The sequence below is a fragment of the Dermacentor variabilis genome, chromosome 1, assembly GCF_050947875.1.
Source record: "Dermacentor variabilis isolate Ectoservices chromosome 1, ASM5094787v1, whole genome shotgun sequence".
NCBI lineage: Eukaryota > Metazoa > Arthropoda > Arachnida > Ixodida > Ixodidae > Dermacentor > Dermacentor variabilis.
This window is the reverse complement of record NC_134568.1, coordinates 51,854,293-51,882,214: the sequence shown is the minus strand read 5'-3', so window position 1 is coordinate 51,882,214 and position 27,922 is coordinate 51,854,293. Positions and strand designations below refer to the sequence as shown.

The window sequence follows — 27,922 nt, the reverse complement described above, 5'->3', positions numbered from 1 at the left end:
ATTGAATAGATGAGAGTTTGCAGGCCAAAAATGGCCCTTTACATAGGTGGAGTCCTTAGTCTGGGACCCCACTGGACGAAGCTGCTACCCGCGCCCGTTGGACTAGAGCCTTTTGAGACTCCAGCGCCGAGCAATTGAGTATGGCTGCCTCCCATGCCTCTCTAGTGGGGGAAGGGTTGGGGGTGAAGGGACGGATTCATCTGACATGCCCACACCATATGAACGTTATCGGAGACTTCCCCACAGTGACGGCATCGCCCATCAACTTTCGGGTCAAAATGTTTTGATATTGCAGGTCACAACAGGGTGTTTGTCTGCAGGCGCCGCAGGGTTCGTTAATCGGCCTTACTCAGGCCCTTAGCAGGGACCGGGAAAAGCCGATGACGTTCGCAATAGTCTGCCAGAATTTCCCTGAACCGCAGAAGCGGTTGTCTAATCTCTGAGCCGGAAGAGTCTGGTTGAGGTGCCCGGTGGGTAAGCGCTCGGGCGGCCGCGTCCGCAGCCTCGTTACCTCTAAGGCCCTGGTGGCCCGGAGTCCAAATAATGCGTTTGGGTGAGGGGTCCGATTCCCTCACGGCTCGCTTTAAAATGCGTTAGGCCAAAGGTGATACCGCGCCCGCCAGGTGGTGCTCACAGGCTCTGCGCGAATCTGTGATGATTACCTTCGAATTCGGGTCCGAGGCGGCAAGTGCTATTGGCCTCGAGCTCCACCACTGGAAAAGCTGGCGCCACCGTCGGCGTGACGTGCTATTAGGGATCATGTGGACATAGCGGCCGCGTCGGCTGCTTCGGGAGCGCTGAAGCGTGCTGAAAACGAGTTTAAATTCCCTCGTACGCTGCGGTCCTCATTTAGTGGCGAGATTTTCCCGCTTCGAGTGTCTCCTTTACAACGCTTGAAAGCACTACAATAGCTAGGTAGTGGTTGCCTTTGAAGGCGCGCAACATGGTAGGCTACTGCTCGGTGCCGCAATGCCGGACGTACGCAACGGAGCCCCGTGTCAGCCTTATTCACACGTAGCCGCAGGTCAAGAAGATGCGTGAAGCTTGCTTTAGAAACATAAAACCGGCAAACAGTCATCGGCTACAACTCGGGTATGCAGCAAGCACAGACGCGAGGACGATTTCTGCTACGGCGCTGAGTCTGCGATGTTCGGAAAACGCGCACTGAGACGCTCGCCCGAGATCGCTGCCCGACTAATGTCATGACGGTTTTGTCTATGAACTTGTCGATGCTATCGATACTGGCAAATTCACTGGAGTGGAAAGGGAGCGGTAAGAAGCACATTATAAAAAAGCATGGCGTATGGTCATGTTTGTGTTATGAATTAATGCACTGGATTACAAAAAAGAAGCAGCGGGAGATCGCATGCTGAGAATATCGATGAACATACAGTGCGACGCAACTCAAGAAATAATATTGAAACGTCCAAGAATTTAGAAGAAAAAAAAGATTGAATCGTCTCGACGGCACATCACAGTCCCCGTAGGCGTCGAAGTCTCTGCGATGAAATTATTTTTGAACAGCTCTGATAGCGCCCACGCAACAATGGTTGCTTGTATACTGTCAAATGCTCATATGCGGCCTAAAGCTCATGGCACGGTGCGAAAACGCGCACGCGGCGAAAATGAAACAGTGCGCGAACAAGCATGCAGACGCGCAGTCGGTCGCTGCGAATCTGTTCGATCGCTGCATTGAGGCTTCATTCTATTATGCTCCATTTAGTTATACAAACACTATAAGAACATATTTCACATAGTTTTCTCTCAGCGTTTACCTACCTTTCACGCAAGAAGCCGGTTTGGGAGACTCCATCGCGGCGACCGCGCGCAGTGGCGTTTACTGTACGCATTCGGTAAAGAGCTAGCGTCTGTAAACGATTCTATGCTTTCAGTTTGCCCAAGATTATTATTTAGACAGTAAAAAACTTCTTTCGTTTCGAAAGTACTTACAGAAATGTCCGGGAGAGCTCGCGCGTGGTGTTTTCAGTGAGCGCTGACAGCAAAACCTATGAGGAGCGCGCCGCGTGATCCCTCATACTACGCAAGCGAGGCGCTTCCGATAGATGGCGACTCCGTAACTCCTCGCCGCCAATAGCAACCTCCTCGGCCTGCGCGGAGTTGAAAGCGCGGTAGGAAAGTCCGTTAACTCGTTGGTCCTGGTGAACTACGGCAGCCGTGTAGAATCCAGTGGGCGACGGCCCTGCCACATAACGTAGTATACATCCTGCTCTAATCCATATTGGTGTTCGAGAGCCCGAGCGCGCGCCTTTCGTCTGCCTTCATGTGTCTGCGTGTCCATGTTGCGCGGGAGTAGAGGACCCAGAGCTTGTGACGCCAGAGCTCCGGAAGTTTGCATGTCTCCTCTGGAATGCACTCGTGTTGTATGTGCAAGTGGTCTAGCAGGTGGCGCCCGGACACCGTCTGTGAGAGTCGCGTGTATTGGTTCACAAGGTGGGCCTCCTTCAACTCCTGGTAGGAGTTAAGCACACCTAGAGCCAACAACTTAGCGTCGCAGGTAGCCACCGGGAGGTCTAAAGCTCGCTTTGTGACCTTCCTTATGATGGCGTCAATGCGTTCATCGTGTTTCTTTGTAGTTCTAAGGTAGGGTACGGAGTATAGGATCCTGCTGGTTACGAAGGCACGGGCGAGCCGAAGCGCGTCCCTGCCCCGCAACCCGCCGCGTTTGTTGGAAACGCGGTGGATCATACCTGTTCGCCTGTTCGCGGTGGATCGACCTGTTCGCCTACGCGTTTGAGCTTGTCGATAGTGGATTCCGGGCTGAGTCTGTGATGGATGAACAGACCCAGGATCCGGATCTCCTCGACCTCTCAATAGGACCTCCCATCAGAAAGAGACGCAAACTCGTGTTGTCTGTAGGATTGGTTCTGATGTGAAGAAGTTCCGATTTCGCAGGAACGCATTGGAGACCACAGTATATAGCATAGCTATCGACGATGGAGGCGGCCCGCTGGAGGCGGTCTTCCATTTCCCCAACGCTCCCTTCGGTAGTCCAAATTGTTATGTCATCCGCGTAAAGTGCGTGTTGGATGCCTTCCACCCGGGCCAATTTTTGTGCAAGCTGCATCATTGCAATGTTGAAAAGCGGTGGCGACAAGACCGCTCCTTGGGGAGTGCCCCGTGCGCCCATGGTGTATGGGCCATATTCCTCATCTTCGATCTTAAGGAGGGCCTGACGCTTCGAGAGGAAATCTCTGACATAGGCGAATACCTCGTGCCCGCAATCCGTGGTGCTCAGGTTTGCCAGAATGCCGCCGTGACGAACTTTGTCAAAGGCCCCCCTAAGATCGAGGGCAAGGATGGCCTTGTCGTTGTGGCGCATGGCCGTGGGTCGTATTATGTCGCGATGTAGTTGGAGGAGGACGTCCTGTGCAGACATATGCGGGCGGAAACCAAAAATAGTGTCTGCAAAGAGGCCCTTAGCCTCCATCTACGGAGAGAGGCGATCCCGAACCATCTTCTACATAAGTTTGCCCGCACACGAGGTCAGTGAGATGGGCCTTAGGTTGTCGGTATTTACGGTCTTGCCTGGCTTAGGGATGAAAGTGACCAAGGAGGTCTTCCAATCGGGAGGGAGTGGACGCCCGTCCCAGATCTGATTAATGTACTCTAGCAAGTAGGCCGAGTCCGGAAGATTCGCCAATAGTTTCACTGTTATGCGATCGCGGCCTTGGAGCGCTTTGACAAAACGAGCGTAGCACTTCAGAAACCAGGCCTAGACATTTCAACTACTGTAGACCTGCTGAGCTCTCTAGAAGGCTTTGTTAATTCTTTGCGACCTCTTTTTGATACCTTCGAAGAGAGAGCAGGAACGCTAAGTACCAATTAATGTTATCAGGATGAGGGCAAACGCATCGTTTTCAGTAAGCACCCGGACGGAAAAAGCGATAGTGCGCTACAAGGTAGAAGAAGTTTATCTTAGAGACCTACAATGTTGTACTTGACAGTCTAGGCTCTGCTTTGCGAGTGCGAAAGGCTGCCTACACTGAACTCTGCGAAATGTTCTGATTATTAAAATTGCTGACAGAAGTTGGGAGCGAGGCCTGTCTGGCACAGCAGGCTGAGAAGTTGGTGAGAACCTACAAAAATGATTTGGAGCCAGCATTTTCCGCTGAAATCGTTCAGTTTGCGAACTTTCTGCACAACTCCGTGTGCCAGGACTCGAGTCCCCTGGGAATAATGAAGTTGCTACACGAAAGAAAGCTTATTGATGTGTTTCCGAACCTTTCTATTGCTTTGCGAATGTACTTAAGCATACCCGTGGCAAACTCTAAGACCGAACGATCGTTTTCGTTCGGTCTTAAATCGCCTTCGTTCGAGCCTCCTTGACGACAAGGTTAACTCGCTTGCTATCATGTCCATTGAAAGTGACCTCCTCCGCGATCTATCCCTCGAACAGACTATATCTGATTTCGCCGAAGCGAAGTCGCGAAAGATGCCATTTTAAAAAGAGGACTGTTTGCGCTATACATGAATAGTTCCAATAAGTTCGTTGTGTCGCCTCCCAGCCTCCACGTTGCCAATGAAACGATGAGCAGTGTAATTCAAGATATGCAAATCTTCGTTGTTCGTCTCTTGTTTGTTCTTGTGATATTCAGCGTGCTTATCCCCGCAGGGGCGTCTGCGTCAACAGGCATTTGGTGTGTTGCGACACCACGGACCCGAGCACATGAGGGTCGGACCCTCCCGCGTGTAGCCGTGCGCGGCTTAGCCGTGTCCGGGGAAAGGGGGATCCTGGGGGTTGAGCCAATGCCGGGTGTTCGGACCGTTAAGGCCCCCCGGCGGAGGCAACACACCTCTTTGGCCTCTGCTTCACGTAGACGGCACCCCCGGACTAACCCACCCGGGGGAAATCGGCAGTCGCCTTTTCCTGTCCATCTCTTCAACCTTTTCTCTTTCCTATCTTCTTTCTTTTACTGTCCTTTCATCTCTTCTCTTCCGTCACTTCCTAATTTTCCTAGGCGGCTAGGGTTAACCTTGTGTATGTGCCCTCCCTTGGGTATAATATATTAGGTTATATAGTGGCAATGCACGGTTGGCGCCTGCAGCCTTACGCATTAAGTCCTGCAGCGTCCCCGTGGATATTGGGCTCCGTGGTGGTTGGCCGCCATTGCTGCCGAAAAGAAACTGAAATACTATGGGAACACCCGCATTTCCCCGCCTACTTGATCATCACCCTCAGAAGAGGGGGCGCACCGAAGACCTGAGCACATGTTTCACCCGCACTAAAGAGATCGACCTACCCAAAATACCACGTAGTACACAGTGAGAACCCTGAAAAATAAGCCAGATTCATTTCACCATTCACAGTAGCAAAATCTTTGACCGAAGCCTTAGGGTCAGGTTATAAAGTGACTAAAATGGCTAGTGGAGACCTTCTTCTTGAGATCCCTCAGAAAAATCAGTGTGAGAAACTAGGCAAGCTTGTGAAATTTGGCGATATAGCAGTCTCTGTTACACCACACAGATCAATGAATAGCTCACGCGGAGTCGTATCAGAGGCAGACCTCTAAGATTTGACAGAAGCTGAACTCCTGGAAGGGTGGAAAGAACAAAATGTCACCAATGTAAAACGAATTATACTTAGACGAGACAACAAGGAAATACCCACCAAGCATCTTGTACTAACATTTGCATGCAGCGTTCTGCCAGAAACCATCGAAACGGGATATATCAGGTTAACTGCCCGACCATATATCCCCAACCCTAGACGGTGTTTCCAATGTCAGAGGTTCGGCCATGGCTCTCAGAGCTGCCGTGGTCAAACAACTTGTGCAAAGTGTGGAGTGCAGGGCCACCCGTCCGACAACTGCAGTGGCACACCTCACTGTGTGAACTGCAGTGGTGACCATCCAGCCTACTCACGCTCCTGTCCGAACTGGAAGAAAGAAAAAGAAATAATCACCCTCAAAGTCAAAGAAAACATTTCGTTTAAGGAAGCCCGTAAGAGGTGCTCACCTTTCCACAGCACACCTTATGCTGATGCGGCGCGTCGGGGGGCGGCGTCGCAGCTGCCAATGCCAAGTGCCCTGCCCGCGTGCAGCGAGCAGGTACTTTTGGCTCCTGCCCCCAGGGTGGAAGTAGGTAAGCCTACTCCATCCAACCAGCAAACAGACCAGGCTACCCTTGGGTTGCCGGCCCCACAAGAGTTATCTGCGGCAACCTGCGCTACACGCAGCGATCCCACAGGACCGATAGCGGCCCCGAAGGTAGGCGCAGCCGAGGCTGCCTCAATCTCCCCGGCCCCTCCCAGCGCTGGCAACAGCCGGCGCAGCCAAATTCCACAGGGAGCTCCATCGACCTCCGGGCTGGAGGGCGCAGGGGTCTTGCCTTCCGAGGTGAGACTCTCCCGAAGAACTTCTCGCTCGCAAGAGCGCGTGTCCGGCGCCTCACAAGAGGCAATGGACACAACACCTATCCTCACGGCACACCAAGCGCCTAAGGAGCGGCGAGGCTCCCTCGAACGCTTCAGAAAAGGCAAAACACCCGGTTGCAGGGTCTCGAAAGAGCTCTGTAACCTAATGCATCACTTCTGTTTCTGTATACACAACACCGATTTACTTCAAATATGGATTCGCAAATAATTCAATGAAACGTCAGAGGTCTTCTTAGGAACCTTGATGATGTACAAGCGCTTATCCAAAAACACAATCCAAAAGTGCTGTGTCTACAGGAAACACACCTAAAACCACAACACACAAACTTTCTCCGACCGTATGCCACGTTTCGCAAAGATCGCGATGATGCTGTCGTATCATCAGGCGGTGTTGCCATTTTCATTCATAAAAGCATTTCGTGTCAGCGTTTACAGCTACAAACTCCCCTTGAAGCAGTGGCGGTTCGAGTTGTTCTAAATAAACTCGTCACGATTTGCTCGCTTTACGTACCCCCGCACTACAAATTAAACAAACATGAATTTCAGTCATTTATAGACGAATTGCCAGAACCTTATGTTGTTCTTGGCGATTTCAATGCGCAGAGCTGCCTGTGGGGCGACTCTCGTGTAGACGCGCGAGGTCGTCTTGTTGAACAGTTCCTTTTTTCTTCAGATGCGTGCTTGCTGAATAAGAAGGAACCCACATATTACTCTCTAGCAAACAGAACCTTTTCTTCAATTTATCTCAGCATATATTTTGTCCTTCTATTCTGCCTGAACTCGAATGGGAAGTTACAAAGAATCCTTACGGAAGCGACCACTTCCCCATACTGCTACGAACACCTAAAGAAAATGAATATCCACCACAGGCACCTATAGGTGGAAGATTGATACAGCCACTTGGGAGAAATTCCGAACTCTCACTAGTATCTCATGGCATGACATCTCCTCGTTAGAAATTGATGCTGCTGTGGAGCATTTTACAGCCTTCATAATAGATGCCGCATCTAAATGCATATCACAAGTAAAGGGCTTGGCATGTAAAAGGCGTGTCCCGTGGTGGAACGACGATTGTAGGATCGCTCGTAAGAAACAAAACAAAGCGTGGGGGTTGCTACGCGCCTCCCCCACTGCGGAGAATCTTATCAACTTTAAAAAAGTAAAATCCCAAGGCAGGCGAACCCGCCGACAGGCCAGAAGAGATAGTCGGCAGACGTTTTTATCGGGTATCAACTCGTATACAGATGAGGCCAAAGTCTGGAACAGGGCTAATAGGATAAGAGGGCGACAAACATACTCCCTCCGTTTGGTAAACACACAAGGCGATACCCTTCAAGACCAGGCAGATTCACTTGGGGAGCACTTTGAGCGTGTGTCGAGCTCAATCAATTATTATCAATCCTATCTCAAATATAAACAAATAGAAGACTGTAAGCCAATCATACGAAAATCCAGACAGAATGAACCCTATAACCGGCCTTTCAGTATTGTCGAGTTGAGCGCTGCCTTGAACACATGCAAAAGCACTGCACCGGGACCTGACAGAGTCATGTATTACATGATCAGAAACTTACATACTGACACACAAGTTACACTACTCACACTTTTCAACACTATTTGGGCTGCGGGATACCTCCCATCTACATGGAAAGAAGCGATTGTGGTTCCTGTTCTGAAGCAGGGAAAAGACCCTTCCTTGGCAGCAAGTTATCGTCCGATAGCTCTTACAAATTGTCTGTGTAAGCTTTTTGAAAAAATGATTAATCGCAGATCCGTACATTTCCTTGAACTCAATAATATGCTCGATCCCTATCAGTGTGGCTTCAGAGAAGGGCGGTCGACAACCGATCATCTTGTGCGCATTGAAGGATATATCCGCGATGCATTTGTACACAAACAGTATTTCCTCTCGATATTCCTCGATATGGAGAGGGCATATGATACAACATGGCGTTACGGGATCTTGCGAGACTTGTCGGGAATGGGCATCTGTGAAAATGTGTTGAAAATAATTGAAAGCTATTTGTCCAGTCGTACCTTCCGTGTAAAAGTCGGCAATGCACTGTCACGTCCTTTTACGCAGGAAACTGGTGTACCCCAGGGAGGCGTGCTCAGCTGCACTCTCTTTATCGTTAAGATGAACACACTACGTGCTTCACTACCACCGGCCATTTTTTATCCGTATGCATAGACGATATACAAATAGGCTTCAAATCCTGCAACCTCAAAGTATGCGAAAGACAGGTACAGCAGGGCTTAAAAGGTGTCCAAATGGGCAGACCAAAATGGATTTAAAGTCAACCCCCAGAAGAGTTCTTGTGTTCTCTTCACAAGAAAGAGAGGCCTGGTCCCAGATCCTTGCGTAGAACTGGGCGGACAACAAATTCCTGTAAACAAAGAGCATACATTTCTTGGTGTTATACTTGACTCCAGGCTTACTTTCATTCCTCACATAAAATATCTTAAAGAAAAATGTCTTAGAACAATGAACTTAAAATCCTATCCCACACAACGTGGGGTAGCGACAGACAGTGTTTATTGAACATTTACAGGAGCCTAGTTCGATCACGGTTAGATTATGGTGCCGTAGTGTATCACTCTGCCGCACCGAGCGCGCTTAAGATGTTAGACCCCGTTCATCATCTGGGTATCCGTCTGGCCACTGGCGCATTTAGAACAAGCCCTGTCGAAAGTCTATACGTCGAGTCAGATGAGTGGTCACTCCATTTTCAGAGAACATACATCAGCTTAACGTATTTTCTCAAGGTTTGCTCTAATAAGGAACATCCGTGTTTCACAACCGTTAACGACTTGACATGTGAAACACTTTTTCGGAATAGACCCTCTATGGGACTTCCTTTCTCACTGCGTGCAAGAGAACTTAGCACGGAAATGGACCTCCCAGTTCTCGAATATTGCCTAATGCTTCCAGCTAAGCTATTACCACCCTGGGAGTGGCAGGTGATAGACTGTGACATAGCCTTTGTAGAGGTAACAAAGCACGCACCTGACCTCGAAATCGCTATGCATTTCCGGGAACTTCAATCGAAGTACTCCTGCAGCGAATTCTACACAGACACGTCAAAATCACATTCTGGCGTATCTTTTGCTGCAGTTGGTCCCTCATTTTCTGAATCTGACGTATTGAATCCTTTAACAAGTATCTTCACTGCAGAAGCCTATGCAGTACTGTCTGCAGTAAAACAAATAAATAAATTAAAACTCGACAGAGCAATAGTATTTACAGACTCTTTAAGTCATGTAAAAGCGTTAATTTCCTTACAAAAGCATACAAATCCTGTTTTCATTGAACTTTACTCGCTCTTATGCAATATTTATCTATCACATAGACACGTAGTAATATGCTGGGTGCCTGGCCATAAGGGCATCGAGGGTAATGTGCTAGCTGACAAAATGGCCACATCACTCACATCACTAACCACTTTTCCTACGGCTGCTGTCCCTGTCACAGATCTGAGGCCGTTGTTAAGAAGGAAACTGCGAAAACACTGGCAGCGCATGTGGAACGAAGAAACAAATAATAAACTGCACGTTATAAAGCCACAGTTAGGTTTTTGGCCCTTTCCAACAAAATCTCGGCGAACAGATGTCTTATTTTGTCGCCTCAGAATAAGGCACACATTTGGTACCCACAATTTTCTGCTTACTGGAAATGAACCGTCAACCTGTGGTCGATGTGGTGAGAGGCTGACCGTCCTCCACGTCCTCTTGGAATGTCTGAAAGCCGAATCTGAAAGAAAGAAACATTTTCCACTTGCATACCGTTATTACATCCCTCTACACCCGGCTACGTTTCTTGGTAAGGAACCGCTTTTTAACACCAAGGCATTCCTCAACTTCTTAAATGGTGTCGTTCTGCACGTTATAAGCCCAGTAAATTTGTAGAGCATCCTCGCTCCAGAGGATGCCGCTGCGATAATTGTTTTGCATAGCACATGCCTCCAGGCCCTTGTGTTTCAAGGGCTTTAAGGAGGCAGTAGTGCTCTAGCATATCTTATAACCTGATTTACTTTTACCTGTCGTATCATTCTTTTTAAATGCATCTTAATGTTCATAGTACACGTCATACCTCATCGCCATAATCTTATTATACAGATTTTACGCACTTTAGAGCGACCATTTTTAAGGCCCCTTTACAGCCACGTCACACCATCTTCATAGAACTCATAATTACACTGCGAACTCATTACCACGGACATTTTCATCTGTCGCATTCTGGAACACACTACCATTACACATAAAAACACTTAAAATTCACGAGTTCAAGAAACAACTAAAAGATTACATTCTGTCGAATACTGATGCCTAGTCCATACTCACAACCATTCTTTCAGGGTGCCTTCATTTCATTTTCAATGCCATACAGTTACGTTTCTGTTTCTGCCTCACATATACATTCGAGTTAACTAATTCTACTGTGTTCTTAACGTCATCTACGCAGTTACTTTATCAGTTGTCTACGAGATTGTGTTACAGTGCTCTTTTTCATGACATTTATGCATATGTAATTCTTCAATCATGGTATTCATACTAAAACTTGTAATTTTTCTATGTTAACAATTTGTTGAAAACTGCTGTACTTTTGTTTTATTACGTTTACTTTGTAAAGGAGGTCCCATTGCAGTCTTTGACTCCGGGACCTCCTCCTGAATATTAACAACTTGTAATCATTCTAATGATCTCAATAAAAACCGATTCTGATTCTGATTCTGATGGCGCTCTTTGGCCATACTTGGCCCTTGCGCCATAAAACATCAATCAATCAATCAATCAATCAATCAATCAATCAATCAATCAATCAATCAGCGTGCTCATAAAGAACTGTATTTTTTTGTTTTTGACAGTGCCACGTTTATTTGGTGTCGTCCTTGCTTGTCTTAGCTTTAACGAAAATATTTTCAAATTATGTTTTGTAATTACAGTTGGTAATTTTCATCTATATTCTAGTGCATATTTATGGTCTTTGTATTGCCTTAAGTATTGTATATATCTATTGCATATTTATAGAGTAACGTGTATAACGATTACTGCTGTCTGATGCTTAATCAGCGTGCTCATAAAGAACTGTATTTTTTGTTTTTGACAGTGCCACGTTTATTTGGTGTCGTCCTTGCTTGTCTTAGCTTTAACGAAAATATTTTCAAATTATGTTTTGTAATTACAGTTGGTAATTTTCATCTATATTCTAGTGCATTTTTATGGTGTTTGTATTGCCTTAAGTATTGTATATATCTATTGCATATTTATAGAGTAACGTGTATAACGATTACTGCAGTCTGATGCTTGAATTTTAATAAAGAATGTTTTGAATACAACCATGCGTCTCCTCACGGGATTAAACTTAGTGATGCAAACAAAGCCTAGCTTCAGAAGGAGCGACATCTGAGCTGTGTTATCTTTTCTACGTTCTTGTTCGTCTTGGGTGCACTAAACTTTTCCTTAAAGCCTAGCTTTTGCTGAAAACAGAATGCAGATTAATCACAAAGTGAACATATGTGTTGGTGTTGGTGTTGGTGACACCCCCCCACCCTACTGGCCCCGGGTGCACGGGTCCAGTAGGGTGGGGGGGGGGGGTGTCATATACGTCTGAAGACACCCGAAAATTGTCGATATCCTCGACTACCTCCGGGGAGGGGGGAGGGGGGGCAGAAGAGCTATCGGCCCCGGGTGCCAGACGACCTAGCTACGCCACTGGATCCTACTACCTCCTTAGCGGCGCTGGCAGTCGTTGATGGTGAGAAGCAAGATGTCCAGATCCACCAACACCAGCAAGAACCGACCATTAAGTTACTTGAACTGCAGGCCATCCTATAGCCATGGAGAGGCTGACGGGAAAGGCGGAAATATAAGTGCGGAAGACCACAGAAGCAAAGAGTTCACAATATTCACCGACTCCTTAGACGCCCTAAATTCGCTCACGTGGATGCCTAGAGTAGGCACGTGGGCGCATGATATTAAGGTCGCAGGCGCATCCCTTCATCATGATTACGTCATGGGCGTATGAGTGGACTGGGTTCCGGGGCACTCGGGCAACATCGGCAACGGTGCGGCCCACAGTGCAGCAAGCGAGCTGTTATTTTCCCGCTCATCTCCCCTGGGCCCAGTCCCTCTTATTACTGTGCGCGGGGACCCGGAGGAGGAGCGCGAGCGACTCAAACTGCAAGCAAAAAGGGAGCTGAAGGCGAAGGTACCACACAATGCCCGCCCTTTGCCCAAGGGGCTTCCTCGGGGCGCGCAAGCCCTGGTGCACAAAGCCAGGACGGGCACAGCACTCACCGAAGACGTCCTCGCTAAGTGGCGCGCGCACGCCGCTTCGAGGAAGACGCGAGGCCATCAGAGATGACGCCTGCTGGACAAAGAGGAGGACGAAGAAACGGAGCCGAACGTGACGTCGCCACCAGTGACGCGCAGTACGTGCGACATCGGTGCTCGTCCGACAGTCAGGCGCCTAATGTGGGACCGTCCCGGACTCGCGATAGTAAGAGACAAACACCAAGGATGCGACATTACCTCACTGGAGGCATGGACGATGCCGCTCCCTCAGTTCGACGCCCAGCGAACTATCAACTCTTTATGGGAGTTCGTGCGCGAGGCCGGCAGGTAATGACCCACGGAAACGCACAGTTACACGTAAACTAATTTTCGCATTACACAAAATGATGTTCAATATATGCAGTGTACACAAAGGTTACGTACAATGATGAGGTGACTTTACATAGTTTTGTAGCGATGCTATGAGATATGTACACCCGGCCACAAAGTATTACGGACCATGAAATCTGAGAAAAAGCTTAATATCTCCGCAACATCACAACGTATATAGCCCGGTGTTTGCGTTTCGTCTCTCGACTAGAATATGCTAACAACATTTTCGTATCCAGTTCTGGCTACTGCTACAGACTGTTCGGGAATTGAACGTTTTCTGAGATCCGTAGTCCGTAAACTTTTGTGGCCATGTGTACATACAAAGATAATCATGCATACGAGGGCGCCGTTGTCAGATGGGAAGAGGACTTGGCACCCGGAGGTCCCGCGTCCCGGAGCTTACAAGGACTCATCAACCCAACATCATTCGGTACATTGGCCCCGGCGCTCCCCCTCTACCCGGGCTGACTGGGGAAAGGGGGGGATTTGGTTCGGGCCAACGGTCCTTCCCGGACAAGGGGGCTGCTGTGTGCAGCACAATTGAGTTACTGAACTCAACACACAAACAGCCATGTCGGTCTTACAATACATAAGCCTGATTGACCCTCGGACTGCATTTACGCAAAAGAGGTCAAGGCATACAACCATGGAGGCCACCAGAGCCATCCGCGGAGCAGCGCGAGCACACGAGGGTGCGCCACGACCGGTTCCGGCTCTGAGTTCCACTGAGCCAAACAAAATCCCGTAGATCGACTGGCACACACGGCCCAGTCGAGCGACCTTAGGAGCGTACAACATAACTTAATGGAGAGCTTTCCACCTGACTCATCAAAAATCACGGCAGGACGAGCCCATCACTTCGAGAAATTTCTTGTCGCCCTAGTGATGCCGCTCCCGGGTGAGATGGAACCAGGGGCGCGCGCTATATCGTAAAACTATTCCAAACTTTTCTTTTCCAATTCTGCAATCAGCGCTCCGCCATTTGTCAAAAACTTTTTTGGACCATCCCCACTTTACCTGTCTGTCGCGTGACGTCACAAAAACCGCGATAGCTCCCCATCTGATATGATGTGTACACACTTATTATGTATGATTTGACCAAACAAAAGAAAAATAGTTATTTATGGTTCGACACCTTTTCGCAATAGCCCTCGGCTGTTGGTCAAACGTTTTGGGGGGGTCATATCTTTGAACAAATAAATTATTGTTGTTATTATTCAACCAGGCGCGCTGCAGCTAATCCGCCTCGACAACAATGAGCGTGCATGTGGCCCGGTCTGGTTGGGATGGCGTATGACGCTATAGCTGAAATAGTGTACTTTTTTTTAAATGTATATTTCGGTTCTCTATTTTAAGATACCCATGGTGGCGTCGTTTCAGATGTATTCAATTGTCGAGTTTATGGCTACGGAGGAAGTCGAGGTCGTGCCTTGCACATGGATAAATGGTTGAAAATGTCTGCTGAAATGCTTGAAATGGAGTTTAGTTGTCTGCTTCTTTCATATGCTGCGGAGAAACCAGGCCATTCTTTCTTGCAGAGTCAGGAAGGTGTTGCTAATATAAGTGTACAGAAGTCGCAAATAAAGTCTTGTAGAATTACGGAACGTTTTTTACTAGAGTTCTTTACAAAAGTTTTACTAGACCTGTTTGGTTGCACATATATAGTGATCGAGGCGTCAAAGTGAAACGGAATAAGAGTTAACTTTTAGCGTGCAATTACATAATTGTATGCAAAATTGAACACAGTAGACTACTTCCTGTTTTAAGAAAGAACCAGAAAACATACAAGACAGAAAAGAGGCTGGAAAGACAGGAACCAGCCTCTTTCCGGTCTTTTGTATGTTTCCTATCTGCGTCATTTTTTTTGGCTGGTTGTTTCTTAATACAATGCACCAACAACGTGTTTAATACAATGCCTAACAATGTGCCTTAATACAATGCTTAACAACGTGTTTTATTTCCTGTTTGAATGGTACACCTGAACCTACATAGCAACATAAGTCCCAGTTACATGTTCGGAGGTCAGGACCTTACCATAATGAGGGATAAATTGAGTGCTTGGCTCTAGGTGGAATAAGTGGCTTCAAATGGGTGTTTATATATTCTGCTAGTCGTCCACAAGCATTTTTAAAGCAAACACCAAATTGTTTCTATGACCCACCGATAGAAAAAAAAACGTATTTTAATACTATATTATACGATGTTAAGGTGGGCAGAATTTATATCAAGTTGGAAAGCAGGCTGTTAGATACGGGACCTTTTCCTGAGCCTCCTTCGAGTTCAACAGACCACATCGAATCGTGCCACACCAAAATAAGGAGCACAGAAGCACATCTACCCCGTTCCCGAGGCGCGGCACGTGCAAACGAGTTGGCGTCCCTCATCTCGTGCGCCGCAGGTGGAGCTATTCACTGCTTGCCTCTTCCCGAAAGCGCAGCGAGAGCCTGGCACTGTTCCGGGTAACAGGGGTCCCGAGGCAAGACGGCTGTAATGCACCATGAAGCCCTAGCAGCAATCCCCCCCATCCGTCTTTCTGACGGCGCTTGCAAGCCAGGAAGGCAATACCGCAGAGAGAAGTAAGCCCTCGGACAACTGGGGCCCAAGGAGCGACCCTCTGCGCCGGGTGTGACACAATCGCACGGGCGCCTACCATTGGCCGAAAATGACGCCACCTGAGCGGGCTCGCCGATTGGCCGAACGTGACGTGCCTTCGAGACACCGAAAGGGTTAAAAGCCACAGACCGGGAGCAGCAAGGGAGCATTCCTTCATTCATCTCTTTCGAGCTTCATGCCACGGGCCGCAGCGTCCGAGTTGCTGCCGGCCCGTAATGACTTTATGACTGTTAATTTATTTGTAATCTCACTGTAAATAATGTAAATAAACCTCCAGTTTTCATCTCAAATTCCTCCTCAACCTCGGCCAACTCCCGCACCCAACGGCAAGGTCCACAATCTGGGGGACAGCAATTGGGATTGTCCTCCAGATCCAACAGGGCACGTACCCAGGATTCTTTCTTCAGGGGGGGGGGGGGGCAACCCAAGGTAACCTTTCTATGCAAATGAGGGCGGGTACCTTTACTAGTATAAATGTAAATAACGCCCACCATTCGCCATAAAAACGCGTAAACCCACAAAAGAGAAATGAAATAAGGTGTATTTTACACATACGCCTGTGCGATAACGCCGATACACCTCTCCTTTACTTAGCAAACAAAGAACCACGTCAAGTGGACTCGCGCAGGAAAGAAGCGCAAAAAGAACACTGCTAAGAACAAGTAAAGAAGCAAAAGTGTAAAATAAAGATTACTTTATTAGAATAGAACTTAAAAAGAACAGCATTTGGCAACAAAGGCACATGGACCGCGCGGAGTTAGGTTGCTCGGCCAGCCAATTGCAGAAGCAAACAAAATCGTCGTCATGCGGCCTTTTCAAAATGGCGTCGTACTTTGATACCACCGGAGCGTCTGCTGTTTTTGAAGAGTATTTTCATCAGCAGAAGCAATGAGGTGTGCAACAGACATGGACAAAATGTATGGAGTCTTCAAAAGTCTGCGGTGCAGTTCATTTCACTGCTGCACCCGTTTTACTCATGGAACTTCACTGCCAACTGAAGTGAAACTTCACAACAAATAGTTGTAGTGAAGCAAGCATGTTATTTCAGTTCAATAAAGAATCAGGCATTCGCCATTCCGCTTAATAGGCGAGGGAAAAGGTATAAAAATTATGCACTAATAATTTTATATTTGTAGTTACCGCCGTATTTGGGTAACATAAAAAGTTTGAAGTGCTAATTATTTGCAACCTCGCGGAGGAACACTGGGCTGGCGGTTATGAGGGCGTGGGCTGAGCTTCATTGCAGACTTAAGTTGTATCCGACTATAGTAGCGTTTTTGAAGAATTATACAGGAATATATATTTGCGGAACAATCGAGTTCGCTTGGATCCCTCGTTTACTGCTCTAACAAGTGCCACCACCGACTCGTATTGTTATTTGGGAAGTTACGTAACAATGCGTGGTCGCCAATCGCGTACAACCGCGTATGGCGTAGTGTTGTGCCATAGTACGAGCACCACGTGGCGACCACGAGGCAACCACGAGGCGGCCTTACTACCTGCACCACGTGGCTGCCACGAGGAGACGAAAGCACCTACTTCTCCATGACGAATAAAGCATTCGACACGGGAGGCGACTTCAAGAAGCGCCAAGCCATCTCCGCGGCGCCCAGTCATCACCGCGACGAATCAAGAATTCGACGCAGGCGAGGTCATCACCCTGCCCCACCCGGTTCCTGCCGACGAGGGGTCAGAAAGAGAGTCGCTTGCAGCCGCCCAGTCGGTCTGACGCGCTCCTACTGCTACCCGAACCATACGTGAACGCTATCATCCACCATCTGTAAATATTATATATAAAGCTTTTCGTTTCTTCTTCGTCTACGGAACGAGTCCGTCTTTCGTCCTCCACCTCGAAGTCACAACAGTAGGAAGCTGCGATTCTAGATGTACTGCGCCCACCGCGGAAGGTTAGAAAAACACTTACATAACCACAGCAGAGAAGTGGCTACGTTAGGCGGCTGTAATGATAACTGTAGAAGCGTCATTCAGAACACACGGAATTGTCCTCCACTTCCGGCGGCGTTTTCTGTTTTTTTTTTAAATAAAGAGATGTTGATCCATAAATATTTTCATAAAGAATGGCTAAATTTGTTAATTTTCGCTTTTTCTTCCTGTTTGGCTGTTGTCTCGATCGGCCCTCTCCCTTAGTAGATCGCTTAATTTCACAACTCCTTGAGACTCCTCTTTCTAGTTGCCAATTTTGCACGAAAAGTACTGTACAATGGGGGAAAAACCAGACGAGTTAACGGGTGACAGTCATATTGGCTATGAGTTTAAGGGTTATTGCAGGGTTTGATGATGGACGCTGTCTCGCATTATTTTATTTTCCACCTTATCTAACCCATATCACGGGTATATGGTTCCGAGGATCTGTCAGCGCCGCGGCGAGCCGTCACTAGGCGAAATAATGAAACAAAAAGAAAAGTTAAACTCGTTCCACGTACATACAGACCAGCTGACCACGAACTAAATCCCTTTCCTGGTCCCTGGATCAGCCTAGACGAAGAAGGTTGAACTAACGAAGCAACAACGATGCGCGTGACCGTTGAATAGACGGTGACAACTGAACGCATTTCGAATTAATCGTGCGGGCACCGAATTGATGAGGAAACTGGCCTTCACATCCCAGGAGACGCCGATAACTACCGCCATCCAAAAGTAGTGCAAAAGGCAACAAAATGTTGACCGCCGAATAGCTGTCAAGTCTCAACATTGATTTGGCGGCGCTTTAGGAATGTGTGTGAGAAGTGGTGGCGTGGGCGGGGAGGGGGGGGGGCAGGCCGGGCCCCCCCGGGCTCCCCCTTGGGTACGTGCCTGTTGGATGGATTGATGCAAAACTTTAATGAAGGTCCTGAGGTACGCGACTCAGCGCGCTGCGGGCCGCTCCCACGTCGGGACAGTCAGGCCATGCCCGACCGCCGCATCGTGGGCCCTCTGGACAGCCCATAGTTGCGCCCCGGCATCGGGGCTCTTGATAGCGGAGAGCCACTTGTCCTCATTGATTTGTTCTGTGCCTCGTAACGAGGGGCAACGCCAGCGCATGTGGTCTAGGCTAGCGATGTCATTGCAGTGCCTGCAAGAACTAGTGGCATAGGTGTCGGGATAAAGCTTGTGGAATAAAGCCGGGCTGGAATACGAGCCTGTTTGCAATAATCTGAGGGTCAATGCCTGCGCTCTATTTAACTTCTTGTGTGGAAGGGGAAAGTCTCTCCTGCCGAGATAAAAGTGGTCGGTTGATCTCTAAAATTAAAATAAAATTTCATTGTATGTGGTCGGTTGATCTCTGTTCTACACCACTGTGTGCCGGCGTTGGAGTTCTCCATGGTCGCGGAAAGCGAGACCTCGCGCCTTGGAGTGGGCCAGCTCGTTGAGGTTTGTGGGGCCTCCCATCATAGATCCCATGTGAGCGGGGAACCACGTGAGAGTGTGGGTGGCGATGCTTTTGCCGTCGAGGATGCGACAGGCTTCCTTATACACACAGCGCCAACGCTGAAGGCGCGGATGGCTGCCCTGGAGTCGCTGAAGATATTGGCATGTTTGTCGTCCAGGAGGGCCAAGGCAATGGCCACTTGCTCGGCCGCACGCGACGACGTGTTTCGTACCGAAGCGGCGTTAACGGTCGAACCCCTGTGGTTGATCGACACTACCGTGAAATAGTTGTTGCCATACTGGGCCGCGTCAACGAAGCAGCTGCCGCCAGGGAGTTCTGTCGCGCGGCGTAGGGGCGCCACTTCCCTGGCCTTCCTTCTTTCTACGTTACGCTGGGGATGCATATTGCGCGGGGCAGGCGATATGATGATGCTATCTTCCTGCTCTTTCGGAAGGCCCTGGTAGGCGTCTCCGACAGCGGCCGGTGGGACGCCCATCTCTGTTAGGAGTCGTCTGCCTGCCCTGGTGCCGGAGATCCTGAGAATCTGTGCCCTTTCTTGTGCTTCTGCAATTTCTTCCAGGGTATTATGCATACCTAACTGCAGGAGTCGGTCGGTGCGTGTGTAGTTTGGTAATTCGAGCACGCTCTTGATCCCCCTCCTTATCATGGCATTTAGCTTGTCTCGCTCGGCCCTCTTCCAGACATGCATGGCCGCTACGTACGTGAAATGCCATAACAAGAAAGCGTGGACTAGCCTTATCAGATTCTCTTCGCTCGGGCCTCTCCTTCTGTTAGCTACCCGCCTAATTAGACCGATGACGCTCTCCGTCTTCTTTGCTAGTTTGTGAATGGTGATGCTATTCGTGGGGGGGGGGGGGGTAGGGGGGGCCCGCCCCTTCGAGTGTCATTCCCAAGATTCGAATGGACGCAACTTTGGGAATGGGATCTCCGCACTTGGTGTAGAGATTAATCTCAATTTCAGTGGGGGGTTTCCAGTTCTGTGGCTTGCGGCCCTTTCTAGTTGGGCTGTAGAGAAGGAGCTCCGATTTCTTTGGGGAGCACCGGAGTCCCGTGTCGGTTAGAAAGCGCTCTGTAGTGTCGACAGCTTCCTGGAGAGCGGCTTCGACTTGTCCGTCACTGCCACCGGCGCACCAGACAGTGATGTGGTCTGCGTAGATCGTGTGACCGATGCCCTAGACCTTGCCTAGGTATCTTGAGAGGTCGAGCATTGCGATGTTAAAGAGGAGCGGTGAGATGACTGACCCCTGGGGGGTGCCTCTTCTGCTCAGCTCCATTTTCTCCGATTCCAAATCTCCAGCCTTGAGGATGGCGCATCGTTTGCTCAAGAAAGATCTGACGAAGGCATGGAAGGACGAGTCTAGGTCGAGTTTGGAGATGGCGTCGAGAACGAACTCGTGACGGATGTTATCAAAGGCCTTCTCCACGTCCAAACCAAGGATGGCTCTCGTATCCCGAGTGCAGCGTTCCAGGATTTGTATCCTGATAAGCTTCATGGCGTCCAGGGTGGAAAGGCCTGGCCTGAAGCCTATCATGTTGTGAGGGAAAAGGTCGTTGGTCTCGATATACTCGGCAGTTCTGTTATGGATGGCGTGCTCGGCGACCTTCCCTACACATGATGTCAGAGAGATGGGGTGGAGGTTGTCCAAGCTCGGCGGTTTACCGGGCTTTGGGATTAGTATGACCTTCGCCAACTTCCATTCTTCCGGTACAATTCCCCCCTCCCAAATCCGATTTATCTCATCTGTGAGAAACTCGACCGGTGCGTCCTCTAGGCTTCTGAGAGCCTTGTTGTTAATGTGATCCGGGCCGGGCGCTGACCTACCATTGAGGTCGTGTAGGGCGCGACAGATTTCACTGACTTTGAAAGGCTCGTCCAGCGCGGAGTTCGGCTTCCCTTTGTATACTGGGTATGCCGCGTCATCGGCCACAGTTTTGAGCGGCAGGTACTTCTTAGCTAGCATCTCCAGCACGTCCTTTTCCGAAGACGACTTCTTGGCTTCGTGGAGCGCTTTAGCGAGGACACTTCTCTGGTTTGACTTGGTGCCGGAGTCGTCGAGCAAGTGTTTGAGAAATATAAATAGAAACTTTATTGAAATGGAAAGGATTTGAAGGAGGGGAGGTCGGAGCCTCTCAGTCCAGGGCCCCACTGGCCTCTGCCGCCTGCCTGACCTGGCTAATTAAGGACTTTTGTCCTGCCAGGTCGGAGCGGGCGAGTTGTGCCTCCCACTGCTCCATTGTTTTGCTGGTATTCGGAGGAGGAGGAGGAAGAAAAACTTTATTCTGGTCCTGTACAAGGTGTTGCCACCTGCCTGGCTATTCCCATGTCGGGACCGGGAGGTCAAGCCTCCTAGCCCTATCACGGGCGTACTGGACAGCCAGGACTTGAGGGTTATGATCTGAAGGTCTGATCATTCCTAAAAACCGATTCCGGGAAATGCCAGGGCCGAGCGACCCACACTCCCAGAGCAGATGTTCAAGCGTGCATATCTCCTTTTCGAATGCTTTGCATATAATATTCATGTCTGCAATGTCATACCATTCTTTTATTTGTGCAGGTGAATAATAAGACTGTGTTTGTAATTGCCTAAGTGTAACTGCTTGTGCTCTGTTTAGCCTTTAGTGAGGGGCCTATGAGGGTGCTTAGTGCACTCCCAGGTTATAGGTAATAGGGAAGGTAAGCCACCGCACCAAGGACAGTTGGCCCTATAACGAATGGGATACATGGCGTTAAGCAATTTTAAATGGGGGAATACCCCTGTCTGTATTTTACGCCAATCGGCGGCCTCTTTCCCGCTAAGTTGTGGGTGAGGCGGCGGGTATTTTCTGCGGACTCCGCGCTGATGAGCAAGGATGTCTTTGGCATTTAAATTGGTGGAATTTTGTGAGGGATAGTGCGGGTGGTTGGGGTTAGAAAAGGACGTCGTCGCTCGGTTAGTGAACCCTCGAGCTAACGCGTTAGCCTTTTCGTTCTCCTGTACCCCCGCGTGGCCCGAGCACCAGAGTAGGCGATGATGGTGGTTGAAGGATTTGGGGATTATCGCGAGGCTAGCCGCAGTCACGTGGCCCTTGAGAAACATGCGACATGTCTCCTGGGAGTCCGTGACCACGACCGAGTCCCTTTGCGAACGCTCCGCGTGAGCGAGTGCGATCGCCACTGCTAATATTTCAGCCGAGGTGGGTGATCTTGCCGTGGCCAACGCGGTAATTTGCTGTTGGCTGATCGCATTCACGACTGCCAGGGCGTACCTCCTTTGGTGGCGCTGCCCGGTCGCCTCTGCATACACAGCTGCATCCGTGTAGTACGCGTTGTAACTGTGGTTATTAGAGTACGCTGATTGAATGTGTTGTGCGCGTGCTTTGCGCCTTTCTTTGTTGTACTCGGGATGCATATTCTTTGGAATTGGGGCTACGGTAATTTTGGATCTCATCGAAGGAGGGAGAGGTACGGCCTGCTCTGTGAGATAAATGGGGTATGCTGGGATATTGAGTCTAGCCAATATTGCCCTACCAGTTTTTGTGAAGCTGAGGCACTCTGTCGCATCAGGGTGGCCTGCCTCAGTTCGTCGAAAGTATTGCGCACTCCCAAAGCTACCATGCGCTCCGTTGAAGTACACTTAGGCAGGCCCAGAGCAGCTTTGAAAGCGGTTCGGATTATTGTGTTAGCCTGCTTTTCCTCCTCTCTGTTTAGGATTTGGTACGGTAAGCCATACGTGATTCGACTAACCACTAAGGCCTGTACGAGCCTTAGGGTATCGTCTTCTCGCATTCCCACTTTTCGATACGTCACGCGACGTATCATTTGGGCTATGTTGTGGGCTGTGGATTTGAGGGTCTTGAGTGTCTGTACTGCTGTCCCGTCGCTCTCAAGCCACGAACCCAGGCCTCGCATCGTGGGTACCTCTCGGACTGATTGGCCCTAAACCACGATGTTAATCGATCCTCTCGATTTGTAGCCTTTCGCGTGTATCCGGATGACCTCAGATTTTGCTGGTGCGCACTTCAGGCCACTCCATGTAGAAAATTTCTCCACCGCTAATACTGCGCTTTGGAGCGTATATTCCTTATCCCCTAGTGAACCTCTGCTCGTCCACAGCATGATGTCCGTGTAGAGCGTGTAACCTAGGTCGGGTATCCGATCCAGATCGCGCGCGAGGCGACACATCGCCATGTTGAGGTATCGCCAATATAGCTCCTTGAGGAGTTCCTTTGTCAGGCATTTTAAATAAATTCGAAGTTATTTGGTCAATACTGATGTTCGCCTCGCGGTTGGAAAGAAACGCTCTTAAGTAATTGTATGTGCGCTCACTGCAACCCGCGAGTTCGAGTTCCTCTAATATTGCGGCGCGAGAGACGTTGTCGAAGGCTCCTTTGAGGTCTAGTGCTAGGACTAGTCTCTCGTCGCCGTACGGTATATTAGTTAGAATTTCATCTCTAAGTAGGAGAAACGCGTCCTGGCAAAATAAACCCGTGCGAAATCCTATCATGGAGTCCGGGAACCATCTCCACTCTTCCAGGTATCACTGCAATCTGCTATGGCCCTTTCATAGAGCTTACCCAGGCAGGACGTGAGCGACACCGGCCGTAGTGTATCAATCGTGGGATTCTTTTTTGGTTTGGGGATCATGATTATTTTAGCCAAGTTCCACTCTTGAGGCAAGTCTCCCTGGGTCCAGCACTCGCTATTGAAAATCTTTGTTATTTTCGCTAGGGCTACCGAATCCATGTTTTGAATTATTGCATTTGTGATCTAGTCTGGGCCCGGTGCCGAGTCTTTAACTGCGGATTGTGCCGCCTCATACACTTCCGCGTACGTTATTTCTTCGTCTAATTTAGGGTTCGCCTCCCCCGCGTATTGTCTCTTCGCGTACGACGATCCCGTGGCAGGTGGGGGTCCTATGTACTTTTTCCGAGGAGCATGGATTAGATCTTGGTCTGGTACCCTCGAAGTTGTCTGCTATAATTTGGAGCTTCTTGTTATTCTCAGTATGCGTGCTCATCGGGTCTAGCATGCTTCGTAGTATTCGCCACGTACTGGTCGTTCCCAGAGTTCCTGATATGGTTCCACAGAACGTCGCCCACTCGTTTTTAGCGAGCTCGTTGGCGTGGCCTTGAGCTTGCTCTGCTAAGAGAGCGATGCGTTGTCTCAGGTGTTTGTTTAGACGTTGTCTTTTCCACCTCTCGGCCAGTTTCCACCTTTCTTCCCACAGGCTGACCAGGTGAGAGTCTATTACCGGCACCTCTGCTGTACGCTCAATGGCTTTAGTGGTGTCCCCGTGTGCTCTTCGAAGGAATTCAGTCCATTCTCGCATATTGGTCGCGGCTGTATCCGACTCCTCCAGCGCTCTCTGGAGTTCTCTATAACGAGGCCACTCACTTAATTTAGTCATTCCTATTGCTCTCCGTATGTTGGGCGTGGAGAGCGCTACTCGGATTATGTCGTGATCGCTTCCCAGGTTTTCCTCAAAGGAAACCCATTGTGCGTCTCTGATGTTAATTGTAAAGGCACGGTCGGGCGCCGTGTCTCTGCTGACGCTGTTACCCGTGTGCGTCGGTTTGCCGATCTCATTGATTGTCCGTAAGCCCAAGGCCGTTGCGGTGCGCTCGAGTAGGAACCCTTTGGGCGACGTTTTCGCGTATCCCCATAGTATGTGGGGTGCATTAAAGTCACCCACTATCACCGCCTTATCCCTGGTGCCCGCTAAATCTTTTGTTGCTGAGAGAATGTGGGGTAGGTCGTCTCCTTTGCTTTTGGGAAGACTGTACAGATTTGTGATTAGTGTGTGTGCCTTACTTCGTTTCTTTGACATCACACTGATAACTATGGAATTAGTCTCACCCTCAGTTTGCGGAAGTGTTAATAATTGAGCGTTTATCGACTTGCTTACCACAGCGTGGCGACCTTCGAATTTTGAGGATCGCTCAGAGTGTAGTATCCCTGCAGTTTGGCAGGCTTGGCCCGGGCCTCCTGCAGACATATCACGTCCGGAGCGATTCCGGAGTTTTTGATAAACTGTTGGAACACTGCCGCTTTCCTGGAGAAGGAGCGGCAGTTCCATTGCCATATCTCTAATTGTTCTGAATTCTGTATTCGTTGTGATTTCTTAGCGTGATTAGCCATGTTGCCCACTCTTATTTTAAGCCCGTGACGTTTCCGTGTCCGAGCCGTCGGATTCTGTTACGCAGTGGCTTATTTTAGTTTTTACCGAACCCGCTCCTATCGCAATTGCGCGTTTTTTGGTGGGAACAACCTTCGAGACTGCCTTAAGCTGTTCCGCCACGAATACCTTGTGTTTGTCGAAGTCGTTCGTGCATAGTTGTTGAAACTCCGTTAACCTTTGGGTAACTAACGTCATCATTTCATGCATAAATATTTTCAAGTTCTCCGCGATCATTGTCTGGGTCTGCGCTGCCGTTATCTGCGCGTTATTTGAGATTTGGGTTGTCGGAGACTGCGCGGAGGCGTAGTTTATACCTGCCGCCGTTTTCGTTTTGGCTATTTCTTCAGACTGACGCGGCGTTTTCAGTTGTATTGTGCTATTGAAAAAGCGCGCCTCTAACTCTGACATTTGTTTCTCAAGTGATTGTCGTTTTTGTTCTTCTCCTGAGAGCTGTTCTCTTAGTCGCGCATTTTCCTTTTCCACTTTCTGAATACGTTTATCATTTTCACCATTATTCTGTTTTGGAGCAGTGGGAGAAAGTGTTTGAGAAGATTCCACTTGCCTCCCTTGCGCCTCTGCCCGTCGATTGAATTGCAAATTTCGTCCCATTGCTGCCTACACAGGGCTTGGCAGTGCTCGTCGATCTGCTTGTTGATCTCGGCTATCTTATTTCTCAGCTTGCGATTTAAGCGTTGGCTTTTCCACCTCTCGAGAAGTGATTGCTTTGCCTCGAGAAGGTGTGTTAGCCTGCTATCCATTTTGTCTGTCTGTAGATCCGTCTCTATGGTTTTGGTGGTGGAGCAGACATCTTGCAGAATTAATGCGCACCACTGGACGAGACTCCGACTTTTCTCCACGGGCGGCGCGGGCTTTGCGAACCTCACGGAATTTGTCCCAGTCAGGGATCGAGAAGGCCTTCTTTCTTTTCTGCTCCACTTGTAAGCTGGTGACCGTGATGTAGTGATCGCTACCGAGGTCTATGAGCAGATTCGACCACACGGCTGAGCCAGCGTTTTTAACAAAGGCGAGATCTGGGACAGAGTCCCTGGTCGAGGAGGTGCCACGTCTGGTGGGAAAGGCTGGGTCCGTCAATAGAGGAAGTCCCGCATCTCCCGCCTCCTGCCTCAAGCTTCTGCCCTTGACCGTGTCGTGCGTGTAGTTCCACGCGTGAAAGGGGTCGTTGAAATCGCCGGCCACAACCAGTGGAGAGTTTCCGGCGACTTTCGTTGCCCTAGTGAGGATGGTTTTGAAACGTTTTCTGTGATCGCTCGGGCTGCTATATACGTTAAGCATAAAAATGCTGGAGATGTTGGATTGACTTGGCATGACTTCTACTAGGGAGGTCTCCGTCTTGCTAGGTCGGACCCCTAGATCGTGTGCGACGAAAGTGAACTTGCTGCAGACTAATGTGCAGATTCCTTTGCCGTCCCCACGGAGAGCAAGAGCTTTGTATCCCTGGAGTGAAACCTGATCACTCATCGTTTCTTGCAATAATATAACATGTGGCTTTTCTTTGTGAGTGCGAACAAACTGCTGCAGGGTGCATCTCTTATGATGGAGTCCCCTGCAGTTCCACTGCCAAATCCTAAATTGGGTGTGTGGCCCCATCATTGCTGTATAGAGCACCTTCCGGAGTTGCTACTAGGGTCTCGAGGGAGATGGTTCTATTAATCGGTCCGGGGATGTGCAGTGGTGGCGGCGTAGGTACCGACGCGCCATCCGGGAAGTAAACGGGACGTACGTGAGTCGACGTCCTGATGTCCATTTCCTGCACCTTGGACTCTATCTCTGGCATTCTGTTTTCTAAGCATTGAATTTTCACGTTTTGCGCGTCTAACTTCTGATCCACGACCAAGAGTCGCTGATCCCCTGCAGATAGTCGTTCGTTAATCTTCTTGATCTCGAAGCAGATGGAATCTAAGATTTCTCTGAGTTCGGACTTGGCTTTAGCCTGTACATTATCGGGCAAGCTGGGAACGGCCTTTCGTTTCGCTGGGTTGCCCGAGTGGCTTCCATCCACGACCATGGGAACGTCTGCTCTTTGGGGAGAGTGGGTCTCCGAGGGCGATGAACCAGGGACTGGAACGGCTTGAGGTCCCCGAGGGGGATGGGGCGAGGGGGTCGCCGAGGGGGTCCCTGAGAGGGTTGAACTAGGGACTGGAACGTGGTGAGGTTGATTAGCCTTTCTGAGCTCTGCTATTTCGGCTCGCATTAACTCGATTATGCTGCGCATCTCGGCAGCTGAGCTATTTCAGAGGAACCATGCTCTGGCGCCGCCCCCGTTAGCTTTTCGGTAGTTCTCGCTCCATTCCGCACCCTGTCTGCCCAGGTGGCGCCTTGTTTGCCAGGACCGGCTGGCTTCTCGAACCGGACCCTGTTCTGTGGGCCCTGGGACCTAGACCTAGAACGGCTCCTGGACCTGGACCGGGAACGGCTCCTGGACCTCGAGCGGCTTCTCGAGCGGGAGCGCCGGCTCGAAGATCTAGCCGGTTCGCTTCCGGCGCATGTCTGTGCTGGTTACGGGTCTCGATTCCTGGATTCCGCATTTCTTTCCCTTCTCCTCCGTCGAACGATGTACGGGAGTTGGAATCTTTGCTTGCAAATCTTGTCCGCTGTGGCGTGAGGGCCCCCGCAGAGGCCGCAAGTAGGCGAGCAGGTGTGGTTGTCGTCGGGGTTGTTGGCCCCACATTTCCTGCATAG

At 49.5% G+C, this 27,922-nt stretch overlaps 1 pseudogene; it reads right to left on the bottom strand.

The window, feature by feature from the left end:
* Positions 1–55: 55 nt before the first annotated feature.
* LOC142573571 (uncharacterized) lies at positions 56–27,248 on the bottom strand (annotated as a pseudogene).
* Positions 27,249–27,922: the final 674 nt, after the last annotated feature.